Below are 20,514 nucleotides of genomic sequence, written 5' to 3'. Positions count from 1 at the left end.
TTTTGTATTTTCTGTGCGTTGCAGAATAATGGGTTCTTTCATATTTAATTAAAGCAATTATCTTTCCTATCCATGTAGAAATGTGCTGTGGAATAGGAGTGTTCAACAGGAAATGGTTGAGCAGCTCTGGAAGCTAGTGGCAAAGCTGAACTTGCCTCCTCCTCAGGCGAAACTAGCCCCTGACTCGCTCACTGCAGGGCTTCTGGGGATGGCATGCTGAGAGGATGCCAGGCTTCTTCTTAGAAGTCAAACAGGGGGATGCTGGGTGCTGCAGGGCTTAAACAGAAACTGAAGCTTTTGCTTCGATCTAATCAGGGTTTGGGTGTCCAGTGCCATGGTTCCGCATTCAAGCTCAGACCTTTGCTCACCTACCTTTCATGCAGTTGTCATGTCATTTCTAAAGAACTGCAGTTGTCCACAAAGAAGGAGGGTAGATCTGGGCCTCAAGAGAGAAAAAACCCTAGATGTCTGAACAATTATTGTAAATGGAGGATCCATGCATGTTTTGGGGTGTGGGGACAAGGAGGAATGTCATAGCTGCCTCCAGCATAGCTGTGATGCACTGACAAGGCTCTTAACCCCAACGGCTTGGTCTGGAAAAAAATGGTCTTGTAGGTAGTATTTCCATTGTCTCCCTTATTGCTGATCTAAGGATGTGTTTCAGGTCCTTAAGCATGATTGATAGGAAATGCTCCGGATGAGTAATTCAATGAGCATGTTGCTCCTTTTACAGCACTCACAAACACCTGGTGTGTTTTGGCTCTTCATTCCTGATGTTTTCTCACACCAAGCCTAGGTGCTCTTACTCTTTTTTATCTTATTCTATGACATGCTGTGTTTATTCCTATATATCCTTCTCTGAAAATCCCTGCAACAATACCATGAAAGGGTCTGTGCAACTCCAGCCTCGACAGGTATGTTCAGCTGCTGCTGAAACTACCTAAGGCATCCAAAAATAAGTAAAACCACCAAGTTCCAGGGCAAATCTAGTTTCTTGGGATCTACTGCAGCCACAAAGGAGGAGGGCCTTGGCTGGAGCTGACCCCCAACTTGTCCCAGACCCCTGCTTTCTGCCTGGTGTGGGATGCACCGAGCTCTGCCCCTTCCCACGCCTGCACAAGGGGAGCTGCCTCCCACAGTGGAACCCCAGTGGCTGGGCTTGCAGAGGAAGGTCTGTTTTCTGCCGTGCCAAATGCCAGGTTTAACAAGCCAGCCAATGTCCTTCTGGTATTTTGCCTCTGTGTAAGCCTTCTGGTTATAATCTGGGGGACGTGTAGAGATCACGCCTTAACTATGAAAACAGTTCTGTTCTCACGTCAGAGGCTCCAGCACACCAGCACGTTCCCTTTGAGCTGCACTGGGTTGTATAAAAAAAAAAAAAAAAAAAAAAAAAAGGGCAAGTAAACCACAGTTTTGCTTCTGTTGTTGCTTAAGCTGCTCAATCTGATGCCAAGGAGTGGAGCGCTGAATTTTCAAACAGTGTTTCTGGGTAATCTTCCTTCTTCTTCTCACATCCTCAAGGAATGTCTGATTTTTACAATCACTGCATATGGGGTTTTCCTTACTCTGCTTTTTTTTTTTTTTTTTTACTGTGTCAAATATTTCAGATCAGACCTATGCAAAAAGACTAAAGAATCTGACTGTATTCAGCCCAAAGTGATTATTATTTTTATGGGATAATTTGACTAATGGAAGTTTAACTGCATTTCAGGGAAACCTATGCCATTGTGGTGCATTACTTTTGTACCTCACGGCTTGTGCTATTAAAGGATTGCAGCCGATAAAGAGTGATGTGGGAGGATGCCAACTGGATTCAGAGTATTTAATCAGATTACTCTGGCTTTGGAATCTTTTCATTGGTTAGTTATAAAATTGTCTATTAATTTTAGGACGTTTCTGCTCACTTTTGAGGGCTCTAATAGCATTAGCTTGAACTCTCAGTCATTATTTGAGAAGGAGGAGATATTTCACATTCATGTTCATGTTCTTATTGTGCTTTCCTCTAGTAATTTTGTTCTGAAGTTTCAGCTTGTGTAATTTTGGGGTGGGTGTTGAACACCTTTGGAAAGCATATGAGAGCAGACCATTTTAAAGGCTGTTGTCCATGTATTCAGAATCACCTGATTTGAAAGACTCAGCTCTGTTTTCATTTTCAGTCCTTTGTACAGCTTTTAGATTTTGAAGTTTCTTGTTGGAATAAAAAGCATGCAGGTACAAAAGTCTGTAAAATATCAGCTACAAATTCAGTTTCTCCCCTGCCACTGATACACCGGGGTGGAAGGAAACTGCTATTGGGCAGGTAACACTTGGGTGAAAGAAAAAAAGTGCCTGCTAATGCTGGGTACCACAAGCAGAAACAGGAATGGCTGAATGATGCTTAAGAGAAGCCCAACTGAGTTCATGTTGCTGGAAAAAAAATGCCTACCAGAAAGGACATCAGATAACAGAGTACTTTGCCTAGCAAGGTAATTACGATTCAAACAGTAGATGTATTCAAGGCAAGATGAGATAAACTCTCCTGAAGTAGGCGCAGGCAGCATGGCAGCACAGGGGGAAGGCAAGGGCCCCTTCCCCACCACTCCTCCATCGCCCTCAGCCTCTCCTGTTGTGGGGGGACGCAGGCAGGAGGCTGGCGGGGTACAGGCAGTGGGTCCAGCTGCATTTCACAAGAAGGAGCCAGGACCAAGATAATCACCTAATAAAAACAAAATCAACAAAGTTTTGGACACAGGAAAGTCAGATACACCAAATAAGGATGGTCAGGGCCAATTGCCAAGGGTTTGAGATTTATCTGAGCCTGTTTGCTCACTTCTTATCTATTAGGGGTGTATCTGGTGCCTGTGCTGGTGCCAGTCCTGGCTGGTTTTTTTTTCAGCTTCTCATTGCAGAAAAAAAGGAAACTTCTGCTGTGTTTAAAGAGCAGGGGTGGGAAGAAAACCCCACTGACGGCATATGCCTTATGACAGCACTAGCACATTCATTGTGAAAGTGATGGGCAGCTAATGAAGTCAGTGCAGGAAAAATCCCAAACTGTGTTTGGTTTTCTTTTCTCTCAAAAGCTGTGGCCTGAGAAGGGGCTGCAGAAACAATCACAGCCTGTGAAATCAGGGCAGTATTTAAAAAAAAAAAAGGGGGGGGGGGGGAGGGGGGCGCGGGAAGGAGGATATGTAAGCAGTGCCAGCTGGATGTGAAATCAATCTGGCATTTCAAAATAATGAAAATATTTCTTTCCCATTCATTTGGTCTGGCATGTAACGTCAGCGCTCCTGCCACATCATCATTCAGAGTTAGCATGCTGGAAAGGAGACACCAGCAGAGACCCAGTTGCTGCTCAGCCCCCCAGAACAGGACACTATTGTGGGACAGTGCCACAGATACAGCACACCGGGAAGGATGCCTCTAGCAGCAAGTACTCAAGCAGGAGCATTCCCCAAATCCAGACAGCAGGTGAAGGGGGGATCCTCAGAAAAAAAAATAAATATATATTTTGCCATTTGCAGGAGCAGCTGCAGCCAAGATGAAAGGGAGCTGATGACAATGGCACAACCTTTCCTATGTAAAATCTTGCGTTGAATTGGGCATCATTCAATCTAACCTCCATTTGGTTAGGCATTTCAAGTTTGAGCTGCCCATGCACACAAGATGCAAAAAATCTTTCTAAAATGTATGGCACAGCCTTGAGTTGTTGGATGGTTTAGGCACCCCAGTTTCACCAGGAGGAATGAACAACTTCAGTCTTCTTTAGCTTGACCCGCATTTTCAGCCACCTCTCTCTTTCAGAGTCATGCTACCACCGGTAAGTGCTGTCAAAACAATGAGGAAAAGTGACTTTCACTTCTCTGCATTTTGGACACACACACCTGTCCCCTTTTCTTCACCCCAGGTTGGGAGCTGTGGAGTCAAAGAGCCATTTTAATGAATGAAGCACCTTGCTGAGCAAGCAAATCCCAGGCCAGGAAGTGCTGAACAGGGAGGTACATTTCGCACTTTGTTTTAATGACTGCTCAGGGGCTGCTCTGTGATTAAGATGAGCCAGGGATGCTGGAGTGCCCCTCCGTCTGGGGGAGCATGGCAGCACAGAGGTGCAAGCAGCTCCTGTGCTGGGATGGGTGCCACAGAGCTGTTCAGGAGGAGGTGGCACCTCTCCACCTGGGGAAGTGCCATGTGCTCAGCCATGGGGACACCCACTTCTGCCCCTGGTCTGCATTCAGCACTGCTCTTCCTAAAGCAAGATGCACCGAAGGCAGGGTGTCACTTTAATGAACTGGATGGACTTTGCAAGGGAAGGCTCCAGACCTACTTGGACAAGCGACAGAGTGACACCGGGCAGGAAGAGGAACCAAAAACAAATTGGGAAAAGAAAAGAGGTATCTGTGGGTTGATATAAAGAGGAAGTTGCTGTAAATCAAGTCGAGTGAGACCCTTCAAAGACAGCGAGAAGTTAGTTAGGTCCTTTCCACAGCATACGCAGAAAGCAGACAAAAGGTGAGTAAGGAGGAAGTAAGGGAAGAGGCAAGTACAAGAGATGTTTAGATAGTGCACCAAGCTAAAAAACCCACCATAATTCACTTTTCTATAAGCAGATGTTAAATACTTGGTGTAAAACCAGGGAAGCTGTTTGCAATTAAGGCATGAAAATTCAAGGGGCCACACCATGGGTAAAAACAAAGCGGTGTGGTCAATGCACTTTGCCGCATAGACGAGATCATCTCCATCCCAGGACCGCTAAAGACTCATTCATCAGATGGCATGAAATCATTAATACAACAGTAACTGCTTTTTCTGTAAACCTACTCAGCTAGAGGTGCTGACCCAGATTTTAAAAATGGGAAATTATTCCTAGCCAGTTGACCACTGGTTTTGATGTTAGGAAAGTCCTAGAACAAAATCTGAAGGACAAATAAAAATTAGAGGGGTGTTCGTGGCAAAAAAGGAGACACCTGTGAAATTCAGACTAGGTTTAGCAGGAGTAGCTCAAGCCAGCCTAATCTGATAGACAACAGACAGATGGGTAGATAACTGATAGATAATTGATTTTCTGGGCATGAAAGATTATGTAGATCTAATACAGCTGAATTTCAACAGATGACTTTGATACAAAGGTACCTGGGAAATTATCAGGGAAGCTAATGAAATGGGCATTAATGTAAGAATTGTGAGATGGGTAAAGGTTTGGCTTACGGTGAGAAAGCACTCAAGTACTTTAGCGGAGCATCAGGCCAGAGGGAACTTGCCAGTGGCATTCCTTACAGACAGGTCTTGAGTTTTTTTTTCTTAAATGCTTGCACGTCTGGTCTTGGCACAGACAAATGGGAGCATACTGGTGAACGCTGCTTTAATGCTTTAACTACACAATAGGATCAGGGCAGTTTTGGGGAAGAACTGGTTGAGTTTGGGGAGTGGGGCAATATGTGTGAGATGAGATGGGGTAACACGGAACTGCAAAGTGATGCACAAAGGAAATTTTGTGCTACACTCTGGGAAATTTGTTCATGAAAAGTCATCTGGTCTGGGGAGACCTGAGCACTAGCCTCAATTATAGATGACTTTAGAGAACCAACGTGGGGCGGCTATGAAAAATCCAAAGCAGTCCCAATAAGTGCAAAAAGCTAGTATAGAGGAGGGACATACTGAGCCCTAATGAAGGCGCTGGCAAGCCCTGACTTATACAACTCCAATTACTCATTTTCAAGAGAGAGAAATTTTACTGAAATTAAGTGCAGATGAAGATATAAAACTGGGCTAAGGGGTAAAAAAAGACCTAACTGATAAAAGGTGAATAAAACCTTCGGCTTGCTTTCATCAGCAAAATTGAGGCTGAGAGGAGCTATGGTTGCCATCTATCAAAATAATGCAGGTAACCCCAAAGGACAGGTACAAACTATTTACACTGGTGAGATAGTTGACACAAAAGAAATGGGTCTGAACTGTCTGCTGTTAGCTAAGGCTGGAAACTAGAAGATGTCTCTGGCTTGAGAGCAGTGAGGCTCTGGGACAGCCTTCAGAGGCAAATGCCCAGCTGGCATGAAGACAGAGTTTGAGGAGGGTGAGAAAGAGCTGTAAGCAAGGGGGCAAGACTTGGGGTTATATGAATGTAATTCCCACCCTATCTTCTGTTTGAGTAGCCAGTAATCCCTTGATGAGCTTCACAGCAGACTCTGTTTGCTCTGTGCTGTATCAATGTTTATCTCATTCGCAGCAGAAAAAGCAAACGGAGGAAATGGGAATTTCACTCCGAGGAGAAATGCCACGGTGCCCTCACTCGTGAGTTTTGGGGGGCAGATTTGCCTCCGGGTTTCAGCAGACTATTCTTCAGCCATTTTCCATTCATCGTTGGGAACAAGAGCTAAATAACTCCTAGCCTGTTTCATAACGGAGAAACTAGCCTAAGAGGTAAGACACTTCCTTTCTTTGCTTGAAACATCATGAACTTTCAAGCTTGGCAAGGCTCTTTTGAGTTGATCTAATAATAAACCCAAACCTTCCATCACACAAAAGCAATGAGTCTGAACTTGCCTGAACTTGCCTTGGGGAGCTGAGATCCAAAGCTCTGTCATTCCCTCAAAAGCCATTCTCCTCTTTGCAAGGACAGGATGTTGTTGTAACAAGGCATCCTTGCTGTTTGCTCAGCCTCCCCTCCTCGTGATGAAATCCCTCTATAGCAACTCTGGAGGTCCTCCTTCAGCTCTGGTTTTGGGCATACAAAGTACTGCCCAACTAATCCCCGTTCTTTTCTATGAGTGATTTATGGAGGCTCGAGGGACATTGAGACTCAGCACATTCTCTGTTTTCCAAATGTTGGTGCAACGAGAGTGGTACTTTTTCTGCCAGTGGGAACCTGAAAGACCTGATGGGCTTTTCTGGCAGGACTCGGTGTCAGTGAAAGGGGCGCCAAGCCGCCTGTGGAGCAAGAGGAAGCACAAATGTGCATTTCCTTTGACTTCCACTGGGAACGACAGAAAAAATATTTTGACTTGATTTTACAGTTCAGTTTCTCGTCAGCACAATGTGAGTGGCCAGTGATCAGAAATGCCCTTGCTTAATTTGCATCAGTTCCCGTTCAGTTATTAGGCACAACTGACATTAGAAGAACAAAAAAACAACCACCGCATTCAACTCGCGTTGAAGAGCAAGTGAAATACTTCTTTTCTCATCAATTTTTTCTTGCCGTACCAGTTCCTTTCTGAAAAGAGAATGGCCTTATGTCATCATGGAGTATTTATTCTGGGAGGGAGGAGGGGAGTCTGCAATGTTTATTCTAGGTATCTAAATTTAAACTAACTTAAGCACATAATCTCCCTAGGCTGCCTATAAAAACCAATGGAAAGGGAAGGGCTCCTCTAGTGAGCAGTTCAAAGGCTCTTGGTTAAGTGAGCAGTATTTTATTACCATGCCATGCAATATAACAGGTGTTTAGGGTTATATTTTCTTTTACCTTCGCGCATGCACCTGTTCTTCAGGATGATGTGAACAGCACAAGTTCTCTGTGTATCTGGATTTGTTACCCACCATCTTCCTATATTTCATTATGCAAATCACTTGAGCATTAATTATGCAAACTTTCAAGAGCACAAGGGAACGAATTAGGTGACTTTCTTCCCCCTGTATAAAAACAAACGGCCTACTCTGATGTTGAGTTTGAAGCTCAGACTTTTTAACCTCTGCAGGAATGGAGATGGCTGGTGGAAAACCATCCCTTATATTTGGAGCTGGAAATTGAATTTGGACTCATATGGGCCTGATGCAAACCTCATGGATGTTGGGAAGCCCATGATTTAGGAACAGTTACACTAAATTCTTTCCAAATCCACTCTGCCCATCATCCTATTTGCAGTGGGGACTGCCAGCAGATGCTTTTGTTGAATGCTGAAATGGGTTTGTAATAGGCAGGCTGTGACACTTGGTCACATCCTAATCCTCTGCGGACAGAAGCTGGCTGAAGTCAGGTCTGATGCATGGATGTTAGTTTCCCTTCTACATGTTATCTTAGCATTAGCTATTAACATATACAGGTTTTCTTGCTGCCCATATAAGGAAAAGCTGTAGCTACATCTCGCCTTTAGAGAAGCAGTGTTCTTACAAGAAAATCAAGGGGAAAAGGTTTAGATGAGGTTACTGAAAGTACTCAGAGGGCAGTTACCTGGTAAAAACTGTCAAATTGGAAAGACTTATTGAGCTGGATCCCTAGGGATATGGCCTGAGTTCAGGACTATTCAGTATTTTCATTAATAATTTGGATGAAAGGGTAGAAAGCCACTTCGTTAGAGTTTCAGCTAAGAGTAAGAGACACTAGGGAGGAGAGGATTAGTGCTCAAGAGAGCTCAGTAATTAGAGGAATGGTCTGGAAATAAACAGGATGCAATTTAGTGAAGACAAGCGCAAATCTGCACCTACACTGAAATAATCAGCTTCACAGGCACACGGTGGGAGAGAACAGCCAGGTAGCAGCTCTGCCATGAGGGAGCTGGAGGTTATGATGGAGCAATGACTCAGCTGTGGAAGGAAGAGACATTGGGCTGGGTTGGACAGATGGGGATGTCGCATGTTAGGCACGGAGGGATAAGCCCTGCAGCTACATCACCGGGACTGGTTTCTGGCATTACACCTTGGGAAAGACGTGGCCGTGGTCCCAAGGAGAGCAAGGAGCAGAGAGCCTATAAAACAGTGCCTGTGAGGAGAGAGAAAGCATTTGTATTTAGCCTGGGGAGGGCAAGGCTGAAAGGAGACACAATAGCAATCTTCAAGTGCAGTTAGACTGCCAAAAAGAGGAAGGTGGTGAACTATTTTGTGTCCAGAAATTATCCTCTGTGGTTTAACCATGATTTTCTGTGGTTAGAAAAAAAGAGAGAGGGAGAGAGAAATTGAGATGGTAGATAAGTTGACTTTGCTGCTTTACTTATGAAGTGCCTTGGGGCACAAAGCACATGATCAAACATAGCTGAGTTACTGCAGCTTAATGAGTTATTGCCTGTTGGCTGAACCATACTAATTAACCATGTGTGTGCTCTTAGCCTGCCTCAATTGCCAGATGAAATGGGCTCACTTAAACACTTGTGTTTTACTTTGCAGACGAGGCAGGCTGAAAACTCACATAAGATCAGTGATTACAGCTCAACTGACAAAGGATGGCTTCTAAGGGATGGAAACGTGTCCTTAGTGCTCAATGGTAATGCTGGCACTGTTATATCTAAGAATAATAAAAGGAATTTGACAAGATAGGAGAAGCAGAAAACAGACTGAAATATATAAAATATGTTAATTCACAGATTTACGTCAGTAGGAAAGTGGCTCCCTACGAGTGTATTGGAAATGTAGTAACACTGAGTTTTATAAAAGATATCAGTGGCTTTTGTTTGGGAAGGCTTGTAATACGGTAATTTAAAAAACGTAGTATTAAGAACACGACAGAGCACTGCACAGCTTTTTCTTGCAACTGCACATGCACTTGCTTTAAGTCTCTCTGTTTTTTTAGTGTTTTCCAGTAGATCATTCTTTTTGACTCATATCCTCATGTTCCGCTCCAGCTGTTGCTCTTAACCATTGGCAGTGGCTGTTGTACTGTTCCCCTTTCGATGAGCCACCTTCTTCCTTTTACTGTGACGAGTTGTAGCTGCTGGAGTGGAGCCTTCCTGGTGTTGGTAAGTGTTGAGTGCTCCAGCTTTCTTCTGATGTCCCTTCATTGCTTCCTTCCTCCCTCCCTTCCTTCCCTCCTCTCTCCCTTCTTCTCTTCCTTCCTTCCTTTTTTCCCTCATTACTTCCTCTTTTTTCTCCCTTTTCGGTTGTTTTTCCACTGTTACCACGAGTTTCAATTATGCTGCTAAGGATGGACATTTGGATGTTGCAATCTCAGGGAAGTTTTTTGTTTGCAGCTGTATTTCTGTCTGGATGCTATGTGTTGTCCCTTTTTAAAGCAACTTTTTTGCTTATGGCATGCCATTTAGTGAAGCAGTAGACTTGGCAAATTTGCTTAGCAGACATACTTGTGAAGTGCTGCATGAAATGGAAGCAGACTTCTACTTTGCTAGTTTGTTGCTGTGTTACAGAATCACATAAGTTAGCCTGCAGTGGACCTCAGGAAATTACCTTGTTCTTTTCTGTCTCAGGACAGGATCAAATCCATCACCACCCTTTCTGATTGATGTTTGTCTAAGCTGTTTTTGAAACCCTGCAGTGATGCAAACTCCAGTCCCCCTAGACAACTTTTCCCTGTACTTTTCTATCTTCAGCTGCTTCATCTGATCCAAAATACATAGCTGATGACAAGATCTTACACACAGTTCAGCTTAAACCAGCCAAACGGCATTCATTTGCTGCTGTGACCCTTCCAATTTTCTGTAGGAAAGAGAAATGCTAGAAATTTTCATTGACGTTATTTGTTAGCATAAATGTTTTGTAATTGATTTAGTGTAAAGGTGATTGTTTTCCCTTCAGGACACAGATTTTTTGCATTGGGGGAGAAACTGCAACATATTAGGAGCTATAATGCTACAGTAGTAATGTATAGAATGCATTTCTCAAGTGCCTGCAACATGGAAACAAGTTTTCATAGCAGTGTTTTATATATGTGGAAGGAGGTGCTATTCTATACCTGTTTGGTGTTAGGCTTCCTTGCTTTCCCAGATATATGCTTTAGACTGAGGATGTGTGATTTAGTTGGGACTTGAAATTCAGTCTGGGTCTGGGGAGTTTGTCTACTGCAGCATGGAAACAATTAACATCTGCGTGAAGTTCATATCCAGATGTGGATCTGCAGTGGGGGAAAGTCTGTGGATGATTAGAGCTGGGGTTTGTCTTATCTCTATATTTAACGTGAAAAATTTTATCTTAAAACAGCACTGTTGCAGAGTCCTTCCAGTACTGCTAATCCCCTCCGGTATTAGCAAGGAAATATCAGACAACTACTCCATGGAGATGTGAAGTGAAACCATCATACAAGAACAACATGGGAACTGCTGAGCAGACTGTATTTCCAGTTATCTGAGAACAACTGTACATCTACAAGTAGCTGAAAATTGTGATGCTACTATGATTCTGTCACGTCCTTCAGCAGACCGATTTTGTACGGCCAGACCCTAGTACAGACAGACAGACAGATTAAAGAACAAACAAAAAATTTTCTCCCCCTGCATGCAGAAGGAACTGGACGCAGCTTGAAAGTGATGGGCAGCGCTGGAAAAATGGTGATTGAACTAGGAGGCCATCTTAAAACAGATGAGAGAAAGCCTGTTTCTCACACAATGAGTAGCAAACTTAGGTGATTCATTCCTGCAGAAGGCTATGGGTACAGGTGCTACCAGATAGTTGAAGAAGCAGTTAGATAAATTCATGATCAACAGGTCCATAAAGAGACTCTAAAAAGAATAAGTAGGGCTGTACTCAAGAAACTCCCTACTCAGCCTGTCCTACCACCATTGAGAGAGGCAGGATATGGGGTGAGGTGGGCCATTGGTCTTACCCCAGTAGCACATGTCTGATATTCTTATGAACAACATCTCCTCCCCATCCCATTTGCCCTGCTCGTGACTCCAGAGCCAAACCTACCTATCACAGTGGTAAAAAAAGATTCTTTTCTGGCCTTGCAATAGCCTACAAAGCTGGAGCTAGCCCATGGGGAAATGGCTAATCGGGATAATATCCTTGGCATAAGGGATAATAGATCTGGATCTAGGTTAAGGGTACTTAGATCTACTAGCATCATTGTCCAACAGCAGTTATAGAGAAAGGCTGGTGATAGCAAAACACAGTCTGGGAACACCTAGCTATTCCTCAAAACGTGCCGGCATTTGCATCTGGATTCCTCATTCGCTGCTCCAGGAGAGGAGAGGAGGGACAGACAATCGGACACACAGCTTGTCTATTTTTGCTTTCACTATATTTGGTGAGGATTGGAAATGTAATGTCTTTTCCAGAGGTCACAGCATCAAATAATTCTCAGTAGTGTTACAAATAAGGTTTCAGGTCTGTGAGGGATTTATGGACAAGAGTGAAAGACCCTCGAAATTGATATCAATAATTCTGCTGCCCAAGCTGAAGGCATATCTCCAACAGCTGTCAGGGGCTGTGGGTTTTTATACCCCTTTAGCTGCAAGGAGGCAAGACCATCATAATTAGCTGCTAATTGAGAAGCCTGCATCTGAAAAGCACAATTTCAGAGAACAAAGAGCCAGAGAGACCCATTTCCAGGGCTAATTAGAATTAATTCATAGCTATAAGTAGAAGGGCTCCCACAGTCCTGGGACTCTCTCTTGGCCTCTCCTGAAACACCAGTCTAAACATGCGCATACCAATCATAGAAGGCTCAGCGTGACTTGTGCGGCTCTTGTGCAATACAGAAATAGCACTGCTTGTTAAAAAAGAGTCTGATTTTCATTTTTTTGCAGCCCTGGGCTATGTCTCCCTTCTGCAGCTGCTGGTACCTGCACTCGGGTATGAAGCCTCCTGCCTTCACTGCCTCTGGGGGTATCATGGCGTTTTGTCTGTGTGGGGACTCCAGGACCACAGTCCTCACTCAGGCTTGCAGTGAGCACCCAAGTGGCTTTGCTACCTGCCCTTCCCTCCTTTTGTGAATGTGTGTACTAAAAAACAAAGGGACAGCTTCTACTACTGCAAGAACAGAGCTTTTAGAGAAAAAAAGGTCTGCAAAACCAGGCCACACTGCCTGTTGCACCCTTGGGAAGATGGCTCAGGCAGGACTGACTTCGGGCACCTCCAGGAGCTGCTGCAGTCCGTTTGGTTTTCCCCTAACAGGACCACAGCAGCTGTTTTCCTACCCGAACTGGGGCTCCACCAGAGCCCCCAGTAGCCCTTCAGGCAGTGAGGACACAGGCTGCAACTTCCAGTCGTCATGGGGTCCCTTAAAATCCTTCAAGAACTGATTTTATTCTTTAAGGCCTGAAGTTAAAAAAAAAAACCACACAAAAAAAAATCTGTACAGTGAACACCTGAGTCACAAGTCAACCTACAATATTCACATTTTATTTGAGATCACCATGTCTATCATCTTTGTGTTTAGGCAACGGCTCACCGGTCCCAGCACCTCTCATTGCTTGAAGACTGAGTCATTGCAAGTCCAGCAAGTAAATGACCCAGACTGTTCCCTTAGGACAGCCAACATTTTCAAAATGCTTCCTTTTTTGGTTGTCCAATATAAGGTGCTTCTAAAATGAGCTTGACTTTTTTCAGAAGATGTTGAACTCATATCTTTGGAAGACTGCAATTACTTCGAGTTGCTTCAAGCTAAGGACCCAAAAAAGAGCAAGATGATAATTGATTTTGAGAAATGCAGGATAACACATTCTCATTAGTGATGATCTTGTTATAGAGGAGGTGGCCTGCTGAATTGTGCTGTGCTGGCCTCCCTGTGTAAGGATGTCTAACAAACCTTAGAAACTTCACAGTTTAATTGTGAGTGTCGGAAGCTGATGCTCCTAAAGCTTAATTTGCAGGAAAGAGGAGTCTGTACTGCTCAGTAGTTGTGAGGTGCCTCATTTATGGCTCCAAATACAGATGCATAGCTTTAGATACCCACAATTGAAAAATATGGTGTGACACCTCTGTGTCACATGTGCTGGGGCACATGCAACCACCTCATTGCTGAGGTGGAGAGACTCTGAGCTCCTTAAGTACTTTTAGATTTCCTGTTGAAGGAAACTGATTTTCTAAAAAAAGGTTTTCCAAAGGATTTTCTGCCCACAGGTACTCATCTGGACTATTAAATTGCAAGAACAATCTTTCAATTCTTTTCTGTGTGGCTTAGGCATGTCCTCTTTTCTGTGCAGTGTATCCTGTGTGTTATTACACAGTTCCCATTTGCTCGTTCTGGTGAAGGACGGTATCTGCTGCTGTCATAAATGGGGCCAACTACCTCACCTTGGCTTCGCAGCCCACTGCTGGGAGGGGATCCAGCTGCTGTGATCTGTGCCTGCACTAAGGCTTCAGCTGGAACTGAACCCAGCCATAACCCCTCTGCTCCTCCTCCCCTGCTTCCAGGGCCCCAAGTCCCCTTCCGCATAGCAGCTTCAGCTTCAGAGCTGGGACTTCACATTTCCATCTGACCCAGAGGACCAGACCTGCCTCCTCAAAATCCCCCCATGGCTTAGAGCCATGCTTTGCTAGGAGCCCACTAAAGGTTTATGGATATCTTGAGTCTTCAGGTGCCGTGTGCTAGGTAAAAGCAACTCGACAGGCAGAGAGCTGGTTTGTGCCGGGTTGCCAAACACAGTCATGCTCCTCCTTCATGAGGCAAAATAACAGCCTCACCTTTCCCTTCATACAGCCACCACTCCTGCCCTGCCACCCCTCACTAGTGCAGGCAGTCTGCGACTCGCTGCTTCTGACCTGGGTTGTGCTGCTCCAGACCCAGGTGCTCCCATCACTTTCTGGGAGGCTTCCATCAATTTCCTTTGCCAAACATCTGGATTCCCTATGTGGTCTTCAGTAACTTTACACTGCTCCAGTCCTGCAGGCGAACGGGGACGAGTTGCCTTGACAAGGTCCCAGGTCGTTCACTCTTACCGAACACCAGGATTTCCTTCCCCTTTACACATCTGATTCCTGCTGCATTGCCTGCAGCCCTACCTTCAGCTGCTGCTTGAAACACTGAGAAGCAGTCGCAATGGGACTCGTGGTTTTCCATTAGGTCCTGGTGGTTCGTGTTTGCTGGATTTGTATCTGCAGTGGCTCACATTTCTCATGTTAGGTCAGCAAAGCTGCGTAAGGTTGTATAGCATAGAAGTCTAATTTTAAAGACCTTAAAGCTATTTTTATTTAACATCTCACTGAGTCTGTAGCAGAGCAATCAGATGACTACAGAGCCAACTGCTTGTTGGGCATTGTTCTCCTCCTGTTCTTAGGTGTCTTCCTCTTGAAGGCACAAAGCACAGTATCAAATGAAAACTCTTTCCATGGGTTGTAAAAGTTTCTTTAACACCCCTTTCCCGCCCTCCCCCCCCCCCCCCCCCCCCCCGCCCCCCTCATTTTGTGGACAAATGAACTGACTGATTTGGGTTAGAAGTGGAACCAGAGATACTGCAATACCATTACGATGGTGCTGGGACTGCTCTGTATCTAAGTGATACCATATGTTGGCCTGCTTCTAGCAGTGTTTACTGTGTGACTACATCGGCTCAGTAGGGATCTGTCTGGAAAAACAGTCAGCGTGGAAAAGAATAGCTGAAGAGAGCCTCTCTCAGCAAACGCTGAAAGAGCTGCTAAGGGGCAATGCCAGAACCGTCATCTTTGATGACTTTGTTTCCATACCAGCAAACCTGCAGAATTGGTTATGACCACTAAAGGAAGAAGACTGTTCCAAAATGCACTCAAGAGATGTCTTTGCTCCTCATTACTTGGTCTGTGTGCAATGATGGTCATCAATCCTGGGGATGGCGCCCAGTCAGAACGCCAAATATCACTTTGGTGTGACGTTGCATGGCAGGGGACTATGACCTGCAACAGGAGAGAAACTGAAAGCTGGCAAGGGGCTGCAAGCTTTCTGTCTAAACCACATCATATTAAGAAGTGTCCATAGTTTTCAGTGCTTGCATGATACTGCAGGACAGTCAGATAAAGTCCTTATGCCCAGCCTGGAAACACAATGTGGCAATGACAAACCCCCTATTGCAAGCTTTAGGCAACTTTGGTCTGTTCTGGAGGGGATTAAATCCCATGAAATCCTTATAGTCATACACGTGCAGCATGGCTGATACCTCATTTATATCTCATAATTACTGCAATTATAAAATTTCCAACTTTAAACAGAACTTTTCTTGCACTGTTCCCTAATAATTTCTTTTTGAAGCCTGTCAATTGCTCCCATTATAAGGCTCAAAATGTCCCAGAATCAGGGAGATATTTGATCCAATGCCGCAGCTGCCATTTCAACAAACACTCAAATAAAACTAAGATTCTGTGAAGGGGGATCTGAAGCAGTTTTGGGGAGGATTAGGGATTAGTGAAAGATGATTCTCTTATTGTTCTCTTAACTGATAAAAGGCAGACCACTGTTATTTTGAATAATGCTGTTACCACACAAGCCTCAAGCAATTTAACAGAATATTCTGTGTAAGCGAGAAGAGCTGCTTCTGGGTGTTGAAAACATTCCTGTGAAGTTACCCCACTCCAAGTGTTTAAAAATAAGGAGCAGAACGAGTGAGGTGGTATCTCTGCTTCCTCTTTTTAATTGAAAAAAATTACTTTCAGATTAATCCACCTCATTTTTCCTCTGAAAATTGCCTTTCCTGAGCTCCATCTCTTCTGTGCCTAAGCTCCTTTCCATCCCTGCCAGCCCCATGGTGTGCTTTGATGCTACATTGCTCCTGCCTAGTCAGTCACTCCTCCCCTCCCAAGCCCAGAAGAGCTGGAGAAAATATAAAAGCAGCTCTGTGTGATCCCCCTCCCACAGCAGCTTTCCACCCAATGCCTGTTCATCACCTGATCTTGGCATCAGGCAGATTCACGTTTATAACAGCAAAAGCAGTCAAGTAAATTGGGTGAGATTACAAAGAATCTCACCCAAAGACAGCTTTACGAGGTATACTTAGAAATGTACACCTATATTTACTCTGAACATCAGCTCTTTGTTGAGTATTGCTGCATATTTAGAAGGAATTCAAAATAAAACATGTGAAAGGGAGTGGCACACTCGTGTAATGCGTGTGTCATCCTCACGCAGAGGTCATATCTTAGAGGACAAAAAGAAGGTGCCTGGCAACTCAAACCAGTCATCTGTAAATTCAAAGTGAATTTTAACATGGGATTTCAAAGCAGCTCATCTCTGCAGGGTATGTGAGCAAATCTTAACACAAACCTTACTAAACTGGCCTTTCAGGAGCCCCAGACCCTCTCACAGGATTGTGGTGGGATCATGTGCACAACACACTCTGAATAGGCTGGTCCCCTACGAGCTTTGACCAAATGTCATCGTGTAAGCTTCTGGGGTAAGTGTGCAGGGTGAGGACCAGTCCACCCCTTTGAAGTTGAAGTGGTGGCTGTTGGTTTAGAGCTGTAGCAGCCCCTGTCTGGTTGGTGGATGTTGGTCTCAGGTGGGGGAGAAGGGGAAACCATGTTTTCAATGATACTGGAGCGATGAAGGGTGAGAGCCACCAAAGGGCTTAGGAGATTGTACCGCTCTGTATGTGATGCCATAGCAAGTTAGACACTGCACTGAGTGAGCTCCCACGAAGCGTGGCTCACCTCCTTCCCGGCTCCACCACATAACTACCTGTGTCCTCCCAAATTTGCCTGTAATACTGTTGTGTGGACCCAGGACCATGTCACCCACCATTAAAATTGCCTTTTGGGGAAAGTCTCCGGGGAAGTTTTAGGTCCATGCATGTCTGATGAAAAAAGGCCATCTTTGGAAATAAATTATTCACCTTTTCTCCCTCCCAAAAAGCAAGTGTGTAAGCAAACCAGCCAGAAGCAAAGGCTGTGATTTTCCTTGCATTCTTCTAGTTAGGACCTGCTGTCCTTTCCGTCATGTCATTCAGGGGAAAAAAAACAGAAGTGCTCTGCTTCTGGTTGTTTGGCAGCTGCTCACAAGCCTGCATGAGAAGTGAGGAGTGATGTGCTAGGGAAATCTGACTCCCAGTGCAACAAGGACCTGCAAGCAAAAAAAGAACTGCTGAATATGTACAGAGGTGCTAAACAGTTGCCAATGGTCCCCTAAAACTCCAGGGAAAGCATCTGATACCCTTTAAGGGGACAGCATGAGTAGCTGGGTGAAACTAAGAAAGGGAAGCTATAGACTTTGAAATCAGGGAGCTTTTATTAAGATACGCTTTCTAATAGCACCCCAGGAGAAGAGCAAAAGCTGTGTGACTTCAAAAATTTCAAACTGGACAAGACAAAGCCCTAGTGAATGAAACAGCATCAATAAATGAAACAGAGTCAACAATCCTGCTCGGGGATGGGGTGAACTGTTGGCCTCATGTCATGTGTCTTTTCCATTCCCCACTTCTGTGCTACTAAAAAAAAGTCTGACCCAATCCAGGGATTACATCAAGAATGCACTTCAACAAAGGGAAATGCATGGCCTTTCTACTCACCCTCCAGCGGCATTCAGGAACAGAAGAGGGGTTGGTCTGAATAGTTGGGATTACATTCCTGGCTGTGTCTAGCAAATGCTATGTGGGTTGAGAGGAAAAATATATGTTCTCTCTCATTAGCATATTTTCTCTGTGTTCTCCTGTAAGCCAGGTGTCAAATGGAGGCAGTCATGGCCATTGAAGCCATTCCTGCTTAACAGCATGTCTGAGATGTTATTTCTTTCTGTGTCTGCGTGAGAATAGGCTAGTCCCAAGTGCAGCTCAGCAATTAGGATATTAATAGTCCTATTACTCTGCGCCATCTAGTTTGCTTTAAAATTCATAGTGCAGTTAGCCGAGGTTTGTTCGTAACAGGAAAAGCACAGGGATGCAGGAAGACTGAGTCAGAACAGAGCTTTGAAACGCATCAAGCAACCATTTAATTAAAGAAGGGAGGTCTAATATTGTGTTCCAAATGATTACTTATTTATATACTCCTCAAATAGTGCTATTTTTAAACCAGATTTTGAAGAGAAGACAATTTGTATTTTTACATGCAGACAGTCTTAAAGTTAAATGAGCTTCCAACACAGCACTGGCCTAGAGGAGTAGGAAAAGAAAAATCTCTATGTCAGTCCTTCTGGTTCTTCTGCTGCCTCACAGCACCACGAGTACCTGAGATCAAAGTAGGCACCTCAATTTACACAGGCTTCCCAGCTTCTCCCCACAGCCGTCCTGTGACATTGTTGGGAGATGGGTTTGGAAGTGGTTGCAGTTATGTGCCCATAAGCCTGGGGAGATGGACAGGAAAAAATGTAGACACCTGGGCCAGGGAGGGCAGGGGGGAGCTCCTGGTGAAAAAGAAGGGGATCTGAACTTCTAAATTGCAGACTTCCATGGGTTGAGGTACAGGCAGGGATTTTGTCTTACAGCGCTGAAATTAAAATGAAGGCAAACCCTGCATCCAAGTGATGAGCTTTGTCCTTCACTCCTCTGGGATTGCCTGAATGCACTGGTGTGGGTGTGAAGTTCAGCAGTGCACCGTATTATACCCATTTTCCACTGGCCTGAGTAACAACACAAGTTGCAAGGAAATGCAATGTTGGATCCAATAGATGTTTGAAAACTTCAGTTTTTCTTAGGAGTGGAGCTAAGAAAGGCCTGTGTGGGAACAATGAATGTTCGCTGAATTCCTAAATAAATCTGAGCCCAGTCCGAGAGGCTGAAAGCCCAGTGCCTTCTTCCAGATCCTTCCTTAACAAAGGGCTGGACTCAAGTGCACTAAAGTCAAAGAGAGAGACTCTCATTGACATCAAAGGACATTGAATTAGACCCAGTGAAGGACAGTCTCAGCCAGGGACCAGCAGAAATAATAGCATGTGATGTACGTGACCAACTGCCACTAACCAAACGCTTGGATTCCAGGCATTAAATACTGCAAACAGTGAACTCACAAACAATTAATGAAAAAAGGCCAAAAAAATTCAAAGAAAAATATGTAAGGAAAATGCAATGTTTTTGTGGGTATTCTGTGAGCAGAAAAATATGTTACATTTGTGGAATAAATTAGTCCCTGAGGAGTGTTCTCTCAGCTCAGAGCTGTGTGCAGTCAAGTCAGCTAACGGAACTAAAGCTTCTTTTCTCCTGCTAAAGGAAGCAGGTAAGTACAGAGACATGGATGAAGTGAATTTGGTTTTTCTTTTAAAGTGTGAGTTGCCAATTATATCTCATTTCAATAGTTCTCATCATTTGGATGATTGCTTTTGCTGCTATCTAAATGCTTCGGTTTATTCTCTCATGAAAGCTGACAAGTTTTGGTCTGGTGTTTATCCATATCAGACACTGCAACGTTCATCCAGACTCCTATCTCCTTCTGATTAGATTACTGTAATGTCCTGCTGTGAGGTTTGCCGGGCTGCTTCCTCTGGCAGAGAATGCACTGAGAGCATCACGCGCGGGAGGAAATCCAGTGCATTTTATTCTGACCGCATCACGCCTTTCGCTGGCTATAAACAAAAAGGATTAACTAAAAATGCGAATATCTCCAAATCAATTGGGAACTGGGGTAACACCAAAAGCAGGCATCTCTTTAACGTGGTAAGCAACGGCTGTGCAGAGGCAGCACAGTAAAGGAAGGAAGGTCAGGCTCAAACCTTCGGCTCACATTTGGTCCTCGCTAGATAAATGTGTTAGGGCTGCTTGGGGACTGGTCTGTGCCTCATGTATGGGCTGTCAGGGAATCAGAAGGACCAGTTTAACTCTTCCTTGGGAGGATCTGCACTTTGTGACCAGGGTGGGGTGGAGGTGGGATGGTTCATGCCTACAACACAGGGTGGTGGCTTCTGGTGGTGGTTGAAGAGTCTCTCAGGAGCTACACGGTTATCTGCACACTGGCAGCGCACACCTCCAATGAGCCTTGCAGGATCAGACGCAAAGGAACAAAGGGGCTTTGGGGTACAAACAAGCCAGCTCCAGAGAGAGCCACAGAGGT

General features: G+C 44.6%; 1 long non-coding RNA gene across 1 annotated transcript; it reads left to right on the top strand.

Annotated features, from left to right (window-relative positions):
* The first annotated feature begins 6,188 nt into the window (after positions 1-6,188).
* On the top strand, positions 6,189-14,113 carry LOC129784313 (uncharacterized). Its single transcript, XR_008746884.1, has 4 exons — positions 6,189-6,393; positions 9,070-9,166; positions 9,525-9,638; positions 10,834-14,113. It is a non-coding gene; the product is annotated as an uncharacterized LOC129784313 (long non-coding RNA).
* The last annotated feature ends 6,401 nt before the right edge of the window (positions 14,114-20,514 follow it).

This window comes from Falco peregrinus, chromosome 4, assembly GCF_023634155.1.
Source record: "Falco peregrinus isolate bFalPer1 chromosome 4, bFalPer1.pri, whole genome shotgun sequence".
Taxonomy (NCBI): Eukaryota; Metazoa; Chordata; class Aves; order Falconiformes; family Falconidae; genus Falco; species Falco peregrinus.
The sequence above is the reverse complement of the archived record's forward strand: the minus strand, read 5'-3'. Positions and strand labels throughout refer to the sequence as shown.